Here is a 10,957-nt window from a genome sequence, read left to right as displayed (position 1 = left end):
CTCGGAGTTGATGACTGTCCTGGTTTCCACAGTGAGATGCAAGGTGATAAATCTTCCCAGAGATGCCATCGCCCTGGCAGCTGGCAGTGAGTCCCCAAGTTCCTTGGGCTGCACTGAGGCTGAGGGTGTCTGGCCCTCAGCAAATTGCTGTCATCATGATCAAGGTAGCCTGTAATTATTTGGGGGAAAATGCCGCAAAAATATGATTTCAGCAGAAGTGATCCTGAAAATTCTCCTTGCTCATTGGCATTTAACCTGAGCAGCTTTCCCCGTCTCACCACAGCAGGCCTAGGAGCTGTCAGCTCATCCACCCGACACCCAGAGCTGCCCTTCTCTGTGCGTGCTTCTGCCCAGGCCACTTCTCCTCTGCACATCAGGTATTCAGTATGTGGCAATGTTTGTCAGTGTAGATCAAAAGGAAACCAGAGCCAACTTAGCCCTGTAGTGGCAGTGGTTGACCAGCTCCATGATCCCTTTGTCATCTTCACCTAGGCCACCAGCAGCCCCAGCTCCGAGCACATGTGGCTGAGGAAAAGGGTGCTGACCCCAGCACCCATGGGCTCCTACCAGATTTCAGTAAGCCCTGAAATGTCCATGTTCCCAGAAAGCAGGGCTCCACCCCACAGTGAAATGAGTCCAGCACACACAGTGGCCCAGCCTGGCAGAGTTAGAGTTGGCACTTTGATTGCTCCACCAGGACAAAGCCGGTCATCTCTCCCCTGGCTTCCTGGAAAGAGGTCTGGTCATGCGACAGGTGCCCTGGGGACTGTGCCCAGGTGCTCTGGGAGAGTTGCTTCTAAGTCAGCTTAGCAGCCATGTGGTCTCCAGAGGATCCTAGGCCACACACAGCCTCAGGCTACCCCACTGCAATGACCCTACAGGTCGTGTCGTGCAGCTGGCCCATCCATCTGGTCAGCCCCACATAGTCTCAGTGGTGGGTTCGGCTGGCTCCAAGGCTCTGCTGTGACCCTAGCCTCATCACATGGCATCCTTGTCTAGGTCCTGTGATGCAGTGTGTTCATTCAACCCCCTTCAGGTGGTAACATCCACACCAGGTTTTCTTTTGTTTCTCTATTGAGACTCATTAGGTAAGATTTTACCTTTCATTCTTCCTTTAAAATGAGTGCTTACTGCAAAAAGGTATTAAACAGTTCCAATTTTTCCTCATTTATTGAAAGGATCATATTTTTCTTACAATTTAATGTGCTGAATTACTTTTTGTGAGTTTTCTAATATTAGATATTCATTTCAATACCTGGGATAAACTCAATCTGATTTCTTCTCTATAAATGCCTGGACTGAGTTTTCATAAGAAATGCATCTGTGTTATGAGGCCATGAAAGAATTGAAAAAGAAAGTGAACTGCATGGGCAGAAGTCATGTCCATGCTAGTCTCTGTGACAAGGTTGCCCATGTGGCCCATGGCTGATGCACATAGCGTCCCAGCTCCCAGGCTGCAGAGAATCTTCCTGGAGGTTTGGCCCACTTCCTCATCAGGATAGGTTGACTTTCCCCACCATGTTTGGCCCTTTCAGCTTTAGGTCACAAATTGCTCGATTGACTTCTCCTAGCGTTGTGCTTCTAACTCTCATATAACTATGTCCTTGGGAGGCTTCCTGCAAACGGCTTAGACCCAGACTTTATCTCATTGTTTAATTGGAAAAACTTTATCATCTCAGTGGTTGGTTATTTATTTACTGATTGATTTCCGTGATTCTGGAGTTGAAACCAGACAGCAGGAATCCACCCCATGCATAACCTAGGCATTTGCCTTAGCACTGAGCTACATGCTCAGCCCATTTAAAAAAAAAATATTTTGAGACAAGATCTCATCAACTAGCCCAGGCTGGCCTGGAATTCTCAATGCTCCTATCACAGCCTACCAAGTGCTGGGATTGCAGGCCTGAGCTCACTGGTGTCTCTTGTCAAATTATATTCACTGTAACCATTGAGTTACCTGTACCAGTTTCTCCCAGCCTAGAAAGGGAGGGTGGACAATGGCATAATGATAAGTGCAGAACACTGAGGGAGAGGCTGTCTGAGACACTGCAATCTATCAAGACCCAAATGAGAGTTACAATTAATTTTATTTTCCACTCAATGTTGTTTGTGAAGATGCCCAGTTTCTTCCTAAACCTCACCTCTGTCATGGCCCACATGGTGGGGTTCAGAGGTCACAGCCTAGGGGAGAGATGCATAGGGTATGCTGTGCAGGGGAACACGACTTAAACCCAAGACTGTTCACCCAGTAAGCAGTGTGGTGACTTCTGGGAGGTCTGAGAAGAGTAGTGGCCTCCACCACTTCCTTCTTCACTTAGAATTGAGTTAGGAAAAAATTGAAATTAATGCATTGCTTTCACTAAAGACTCCAGATGCCCTGAAGGCAGTAGAGATGCCCATGAGTGGTTTGCAGTCTTGTGTTCTTGGGCTATGGGAGTTACTTCCTGCAAGCCCACAGGGAGCTGAAGAGACCTCCAGGCAAACATGTGTGGAAGACCCCCATCCATCCAGAGACCCAGCACCATAGACACCGGCTCTTTCCCTCCTGATCTTGTGGCTAATGGGGCTGCAGTTGCTTCTGCTCAGTCCTGCAAGAGAGTTCTGCACAGCACAGGCCGGCCTGGGAAGAGACCAAAGCTTTGACACTGAGGGAGGACCCTACTGAGTGTACACCGCATTTGCACTCTCATCTACCCTAACACCGCAAGTCCACGTTGCAGGTCGGGAGCCCTGGCTGTTACGCACTTGCAAATGCCATGCAGACCAAGACACCTGCTGCTGCACTTCTCTGCTATAATTATATTCTCTCAGACATGTCTTGGTGGCCACATCTTTCTGATAATAAACTGAAAACATAGATGATCTTATTATTTTTAAAGTACAAAGTCCAATTTTAAATATAAATGGGCAAAAATAAGAGAAACAGGAGATTTGTATATTCTCAAGGTATCACCCCAGAAGATATTTACTAATAACTGTTGATTGACCAAATACTAGAGATGACAATGCACAAAGAGGAAAAGTTGGTTTTAGCTTGAGGTTGCAGAGGTTTCCGTCTGTGCTTGCTGGGTTCCATTGCTTTTAGGCTGTGATAAACAGGGTATTATAATTAGAGGGAGAAGAGGAAGAGGAAGGGGTGGAAAAAGAAGAAGGGCTGGGGGAGGGAAAGCTTCAGACTGGGGAGCACTTCCCCAGCCAGGCCCCTCCTCGCCTCCCACACCCCCTGTGGCTGGGAACCCATCAAGGCACTACTCACTCAGGGTCAAAGGCTCTGGATCCAACCCCTCCAGGCCCTGTGAGCTCTGCAGCACCCAGGGCCAGGCCTCTACCTCAGGAGCTGTCCAGCACATTCTAGAGGGAGACTGAAATTCCATAGACAGCAACATCATCATGGAGAATCCGGCAGAGCATCCTAGCCCATGAGCAGGCTCACCAGAGATGGTTGTGTGGGGCTGTGGTATCTATGCCTATTATGATGTGAGCTGAGAAAGGTACAGTAGTTTTTGGGGGTTTGTTGTCGATATTTTTTGTGCTGGGGATCGAACTCCAGACCCTGTACTGTGAGGCAGTTGGTGGCACCATTAAGCTAAATCCCTAGCCTAAGTATAGTAGTTTTGTGGTCATTTTGATACAAGCACTCCACCTAATTAAGATATTTACATAAAATAAATCCATTCTCTTGCTTTGTTTTTAAGTGAATGTTGTACCAAGTGTCAGTGTTCCACTCCCCCTGCCAAGGCACCCTCCATGACTTCAGGGCTCCAGAGGCCCCATTCCTTCAACAGCTGCCCTAGGAGCAAGCCTCAGCTGTAGGGGCATTTGGGAACACTTAAAACAGAGCTTCAGCAAAGTGTGACGTGCAGAGAGGAGAGAGCAGCACACTGCAGGATAACATCCCTCACAGTGTAACTCACCGCGGGTGAGATGAGGGCCATTCCTGTTGCCCCTACCAATCACCCACTGCCAGGGCATGGTTACCTGGGCTCTGTCTCTTGTACCTATGTCTGGGGAAAACATGTACTTGTTTCTAGAAGGTACTGTACTGTAGATAATTCACACTCCGGGCTTGAGAGGTTCTTGCAAGCATGATCTCAGGCAGTCTGGGGTGGGAGACCAGAGAAAGAGGGTGCTTCTGAGTTAGCTCCACACTCCTCAACAGTTGGCTAAACCCCACCACCCTGGCATCAAGGAGATGCAGACAGACAAGCACACGTGTCTGAGTGCATACAAGAGGGACCACACACATTACTGTTTTTGCCTGTAATTTGGACATCTGTTTCTGTACATATGTGTATATTTTTGTGCATGTACATATGTGTGTAGTTATGGTGTGGATGCACACATGTATGTGTGAGCCAGCAATGCTCTTCCCAGGAGCAAGGGCCCCAAGCCACATGCATGCACGGGTAGGCATCCACCAGTGCCCCTCACTGCCCAGCTCCTGGGACCTTCTGTGCCACCAGCTGCCTCCCAGATGCACAGCTAAACAGATGAGCTGGGAGCCACATCCCAATGGTGGCGCCGTCTGATCCCACATCATTTTCCAATTCTGGGTCAATTTTGGTGCATGACTTTTTAAAATTATTATGATTGTCCTAATTATTTCCTGGAGAATGCAACTCTTTGCTGCTTGAGTTCATTAAAGAAATTATATCCATCCCCAAACTGCAACATTGGTAAATGGTGAATGCTAACTTAATCTGTGTGAATGACAAGGGAGACATTTCCCGAGGAAACTGGGAAATCTGTTCTATAGATACATTGGATCATGAACATCTCTCCTAATTTTTCTGTTTCTCTGTTAACCATTTCATACCTACTTTCTTTCTGTGTCTCTTTTTCCTTTGAGGCACTAATCCAGGGACCCTTGTGGATGTCAGGCAAGCACTCTATGAACACCACCTGAGCTGTGCCCAGTCCCCCCTCCTCCTAACCCTCTCCTTGCCCTGTGATGTCTCCACCATCCCTTCTTACTCCCAGCCGCCCCTTCATACCCCTGCCGCGTAGGCACAGAATCCCTGGCCTGGCGCTCCTCTTCCCTTAAGATTTCCAGTCTCTCGGCCCCAGCATGCTCATAGCCCCTCTCTGCCCCAGGCCTCCTTTCTCTCTCATTATGACCTGCATTTGTCCTCATCTCCCTGCTTTATACCTTGAGGACTTCTGCTTTGCTCTGGGCCTCTATTTCCTCTGACCCCATACCTACCTACAACAGATGAGGAAATTAAGGCATCGTGCAATCAAGATGCTTACAAATAGCAGGGCCAGCATGGAGCTCAGCACTGTCCCACCAGATCAGCCACAGCTGCCATCCTGTGGCCCAGTAAGGCAGCCCTGGCCCCCAGGATCTGGCACAGGAACCCCCTGCAAATCCCATAAATCTTAAACGGGCATGAGTTTGGCTCTTGAAAGCCCCACTGAGAGAGCTAACACTATTATCTCTGTGTTATGGACAAAACTGTCTGTGGATGAGGGACCTTGCCCAAGGCCCAGGGTGGGTGATGAGGCCAGGATTTGACCTGGAAGTGCCTGGTCCCCAAGTTCACATCCTAAAATTGAGCTATGACCTTGTCTCTATGTGGGCCACAACTCAGCCATTCAGAATCAGATGACACTCCCTGCTCTGAGGCAGGGTCCTCTCTGTCCCCTGAAGAACCTGGTGACAGCCTCTGCTCTGTCCTTCACTCTAAGCTTCATGACAGCTGTTGAACGAGCAGAATGCAGTGGTTGTGACACATGAGCTTTTGGTACAGCTTATAAAAGCCTACAGACCCCACCCAGCCTGGAGCATCACTGGGGTAAGACAGCAGACCCCTGCTTGAAAGGGGGCATCAGAGACACTATTGTGTGCAGGAATGGACAACAAAGCGGTTTGAACCCCTATAAGTACTCATTATGATGACCTGGAGTTGGGGGTCCCAGGGAGACCTTTCAGTTCCCTTAAGGCTCAGGCTATGCCTCAGCTAACTTGGCTCAAGCTGCTTGCCTTTACTCTACCACTGGGGAGGGAGCAGCCCTCCAGATGTGTGAAAGGTGGCAGCCTGGGACATTGAAGCCCAACATACAGGTTCGAGAGGACACTACAGAGCGTGAGGTTGTAGGGGAGATTGGACGGGGTCCTGGGGTGCCTACGGCACTGTGGGAGGTGACCCAGGACACAGGAAACTGTGGGGAAGCACATCTGTGAGCCATCTGTGAATCAGCCTCTCCATGTCACATCACCACAGAAACCAAGCATCATGTTGCTGTTCTCCTAAATTTCCTGGGACTGGCTGACATCCCTGCTCACCTTATCCTGGGACACCCAGGCCTGAGCCGTGGGTGTGGGCTGAGAGAGATTGGCTCCAAGGAAGAATCTACACTCAGAAAGGCTTAGGGTTGGCCTTTGCCTTAGGGTGGGCCCTGGGCCTATTTCACTAAAGCAGCAAGTCTGCATCGGCCTTTGCCACATCCTTGGGAGGCTAACATGGTCCCTCCTCTTGGGATTGTCACAGGACCCTCATTTTTTCCTTTAAGAATATTAGCCATGCCATTCTGCACCATCATCACCAGAAAGGCAAGCTGTCAACACCCTTAGAAATGGATTTGTACATTTACTCTCCAGCTGTTGACTCAAGTTAATTAATTTATTGAAACTTCAGTTTCCTCATTTATGAAACAAAGAAAGTAACACTTCATTCCTTGCTGAGAACAATATAAACAATGTTCAGGAAGTCCCTGGCACAGGAAGTGTTTCTAGTTCCAATAACAGCATCAGCACCCCCTCACCAGGCACGCTAGGTGCCAGAGCTCTCTGACACTACCCTGCCTTGGGTCTCTGATGGTCACTCTCCTGGTTCCTCAGAACCTGAGCAGCTCCAGTTCTCCTGCTCCTCCCACCTTCACTTCTGGTCACACTTTCCTCAACCTTCTCCAGACCAGATCTGGGGCCTTCTGTGCAGAACCCTACATGTTGTTTCCCGGGCCTCTATCATCCCCCCCCACCCCCAGGGTTCCTGTTGGGTTTATCCTGGGATTCTGACTGCTACATCTCCCATCTTCTCTCTGATTCTGGATTTAACATCTTTCCTCAGAACCTCCATTCTCTAGCCAAGGGGAACTTTGCAAAACTGAAAACCATCACGCACCAGGGACCTGTAATAATGTCCAATATTCACCAAGTTGTTCAAAAGAGTGGAGCTTCTGGCCCTGTCTCAATTTCTGGCCTCTTTGGTTCTTCTAGCCCCTGTCTTTCTGTGTCCATGGAGGAAAGTTTCAGTTTCTTAAAATGTGACCATCATAGTTCATTAAAGAGATGCCTGCCTCTCAGCAGACACTAATTTTAGGCCAAGAGAGAAAAACTTGATAGAGTCGCTATTTTTAACATTAAACATACTGTTTAAAATCAGTAGAGGCTGGGGATTTAGCTCAGTGGTTCCACCACCTGCCTCATAAGCGCAAGGACCCAAGTTCGATCCCTGGTACCAAAAAAAAAATACATAAAAAATAAAATAAATAAAATCAGTACAAACTGTTACTGAACCTAAGATGATATCCTTAATCAAGGAACAAATGTCCAGTTGACTGATGGATAATTTGAGTCAAAGGTCAAATCCCAAATTGGATTATTACTCATTGTTTCCATAAAATCAGAAGTGGTTTCCAAGTAACAGAAAAGGTCAGATTATATCACGAGTGCTTCAGCAAAAACAAGGAACAGGAGTTTGGAACGATGTGGGCCAGATCTACCTTGGGTGCTCAGCTGGACTCTGAGATCAGAGGCTCCAGGCATAAGAGCTGAGACTATGTTTCACTTTGGAAGCGAGTAGCCAGTAGATTCTGATCCACTCTGTGATCATATGTGGCTTGGGGAAGGCTTCCTGCCTGTTCTCTCACTGTGATTTTGTACTTCATCCATTTATTCCTCTGGTAATTGAAGACCTTTTCCAGTGTTGAGAAAGAAAGTCTCAAGGCTTAGGCTATGAAGTCTTCTAGAGAAACCCTTCATCCTGAAGTTCTGTATAGCACAGTCTGACCTACAGTGCTGCTCAGGATAAGAACCACAGCTGGAGCAACACCACTCACCAAGCTCTTGATTGAGACTGCCTGTGTCACAAAGAAATGTCTTTCACTTTTGTCATCTCAGACAGGTGTGCACGCCTGACCCTTGAGAGAATCTGCATCAGAGCAGACAGGAGAGCTGTGCCCACATCAGGCAGGTCTAGAAGGGCTCTGGGCAGTCATGCTGAGCTGAGAAAGTAGACACAGAAGCCACAGCATGGATACCAGGGTGCCCAGTGCCACTCTGCTCCACTTCCTCCTGCAGGGCCATGTGGCAATGTCCAGCCTTGGCTAGGGAAACTCTAGGAGGATGGCATCTTTGTGACTTTAGCTCTCTTGTCATTTTTATGCCTTCACAGTCACCTGTTCAGAGTTCTAGAAGGTATAAGGGGGTCTCATTTTTCTCCTGGAGAGGCTGGAGAGGGCACCAAAGTCTGTCAACCACAGAGATGGCTTCAGGGTCCTGTATGGCTCCTATGGACTCCTGCATTGTGACTACTTCAGGTCACCAAATGCCCTCATTGTTGTCATAACCCTACATCAGGGGCCATGCACCAAGCACCACCACCACCCACAGGCCCCACCTGTGCCTCCTACAAGCTGTGCCTCAATATCCATGGGCTACCACCCACTCACTTGTAAAACACAAATACCCATCCACCTTCTGGAAATGCCTGCTAATGTCACAAGAAGAGAAAATCTCTACCCAGGAATTTTCCATTGATATCACAATCAACCCCTGGACCACCTTTGAGCTCCATTCCAGGTCAAAGAAGCCAACATGTTCTCCCAAAACAAGAACTTACAGTGGAGGAAAGACAGCTCTTTAACCAGTGATGCTGGGAAAACTGGCTATCCAGGTGCAGAAGATTGAAACTTAATTCATATCTCTCACCCTGTACTAAAGTCAAATCAAAATGGACCAAATACTTAGATATATAGAAACAGAAACATTGCAACTGCTGGAGGATAATATAGAAGAAACACTTGAAGCCATGGCCACAGGGAAAGACTTCCTGAACAGAATTCCAATAGCACAGGAAATAATATCAAGAATCAACAAACTTGATTACATCAAATTAAAAAGCTTCTGAATAGCAAAGGAAACAATCAACAAAGTGAGAAGATCACCTACTGAATGGGAAAAAATTGCCAGCCACACTTCAGAGAAAGAACTAGTACCTAGAATATATAGACTTCAAAATAACCCCTAAAAATGGCTCCAAATTTGGCCATTGAATTGAATAGATAGTTCTTCATTGAAGTACAAGTGCTGGGGATTTAACTCAATGGCTCTGTCACCTGCCTCACAAGCGCAAGGTCCCGAGTTTGATCCCTGAAACCCTCCCCCAAAATAGAAGTACAAATGCACGATAAGTATGTTAAAAATATATAATTGGTATAGTGTAATAGGAAGAAAAGGTCTAAAGGTGTAGTGGAAGTGGGAAGGGTAGAGGAAAGGTAAGAAGGGACAAGAAAAAAATGAGAGAAAAATTTAAAAATGGAAACAAAGTCTGTAAATGAAGAGTGGAAGGCATGAAGGGAGGCCAGGGGAATGGGAAAAAAATAGGAGCCAAGATATATCATGTAAAAGTACAAGATCCCAATGATGAATGTAACTGTATTGTAAAACATACCAATAAAAAATACTTTTAAAGTGTCCAATATATTTGGCTATTAGGGAAAGGCAAATCAAAACAACTCTGAAATCCCACCTTATTCCAGCCAGAGTGGTTGTCATCAAGAATACAAAAAACAACACATGCCAGCAAAGATATAGGGACAAGGGAAATCATCTTCATTGCCAGTGAGAATGTAGACTAGTAGAGCCACTATGGAAACCAGTGTGGAGATTCCTCAAAAAATTAAAAATAGAAATTCTACTGGATGCAGCTATATCTCTCCTGGGTATCTTCCCCCAAAACTTACAGACATCATACTATAGTGGTCCATGCATAGCAATGTTTATAACAGTGCAACTCATAAGAGCTAAGCCCTGGAAACATCCTAGATGCCCACCAATAGATGAATGGATATAATTTCATCCATGAAATAAATGAAATCATGTCATTTGTAGGAAAATGGGTGGAACTTGAGACCATAATGTCAAGTGGAGTAAGTCAGACACAGAAAGTTCCATATCACATGGTTTCTTTTATATGAAAACTCCAAAAACCATAAATAAATAAAATAAATAAAGGAGAGATGTGAAGAAACCAAAGGGCAGACATGTTGGAGATGGAGAGGGAACTGGGAGGGGGAAGGAAAAGATGAGGGGCAAAGGGATAGAAAATAACTACAGCATGCTATATGCATGCAGCAATTTCCCAAAGCAATTGTGACTATGATGTAAATATAAACAAATAAAAAAGAAAAAGGATTCCATTTTAAGGAAGTCTTTTAGAGTATACTATTAAAGAGGCAGCCAATAGTTTGAACTATTTTTATCTTTAGAAAATATTTGTTTAACTCTTCCTTTAGAGAAATATTTTATCTGGTGATAAAATTTCAGGCTCTGTTTTTTCCACTCCCAGATATCATTTGATTCCATTTATCCATCATCTTCTGGTTGCTGAGAAGTGCCCTGGGATTGGGTTCTCATGGAGCTCATCCCCTCTGCCCCTCCTAGAGGGTCTCGGGCCAGTGCCCTATTCCTAAGTTTTTGGCATCCTCCCATACAGCACAGCAGTTCTCCCCAGGCTACCAGTCACACCTTGCTTGGCTCTGAAAATGTCTTTCTGGCTTCTGAGCATCCCTTTGTCTCTGTCCTCCCACCTAACAGTTTAACCTCATTACCATGGGTGACAACTTTGCAAACGTTCCAACGCCTGCTGAAGAATGGGCCCCAGGACTCTGAATCCCACTGGTTCAGTTCAGGAAGCACCAATTACATTTTCAAAAAGGAAGTCATAGGATAATT

The 10,957-nt window shown here is 46.5% G+C and overlaps 1 long non-coding RNA gene across 3 annotated transcripts; it reads right to left on the bottom strand.

Annotated features, from left to right (window-relative positions):
• Nucleotides 1-3,022: 3,022 nt before the first annotated feature.
• Nucleotides 3,023-8,511, bottom strand: LOC104863249. 3 transcript variants are annotated; one of them, XR_780516.1, is made up of 3 exons: nt 8,401-8,511; nt 3,257-3,362; nt 3,023-3,086 (listed from the first exon to the last, which is right to left on the bottom strand). It is a non-coding gene; the product is annotated as an uncharacterized LOC104863249 (long non-coding RNA). The 3 variants fall into 3 exon arrangements; XR_780514.1 differs by lacking the exon at nt 8,401-8,511 and adding an exon at nt 5,565-5,665; XR_780515.2 differs by lacking the exon at nt 8,401-8,511 and adding an exon at nt 4,995-5,274.
• Between the last annotated feature and the right edge of the window lie 2,446 nt (nt 8,512-10,957).

This window comes from Fukomys damarensis, unplaced genomic scaffold, assembly GCF_012274545.1.
Source record: "Fukomys damarensis isolate Sample0158 unplaced genomic scaffold, DMR_v1.0_HiC HiC_scaffold_7, whole genome shotgun sequence".
Taxonomy (NCBI): domain Eukaryota; kingdom Metazoa; phylum Chordata; class Mammalia; order Rodentia; family Bathyergidae; genus Fukomys; species Fukomys damarensis.
Note: the sequence above shows the minus strand (reverse complement) of the source record. Positions and strands in the feature narration are given on the sequence as shown.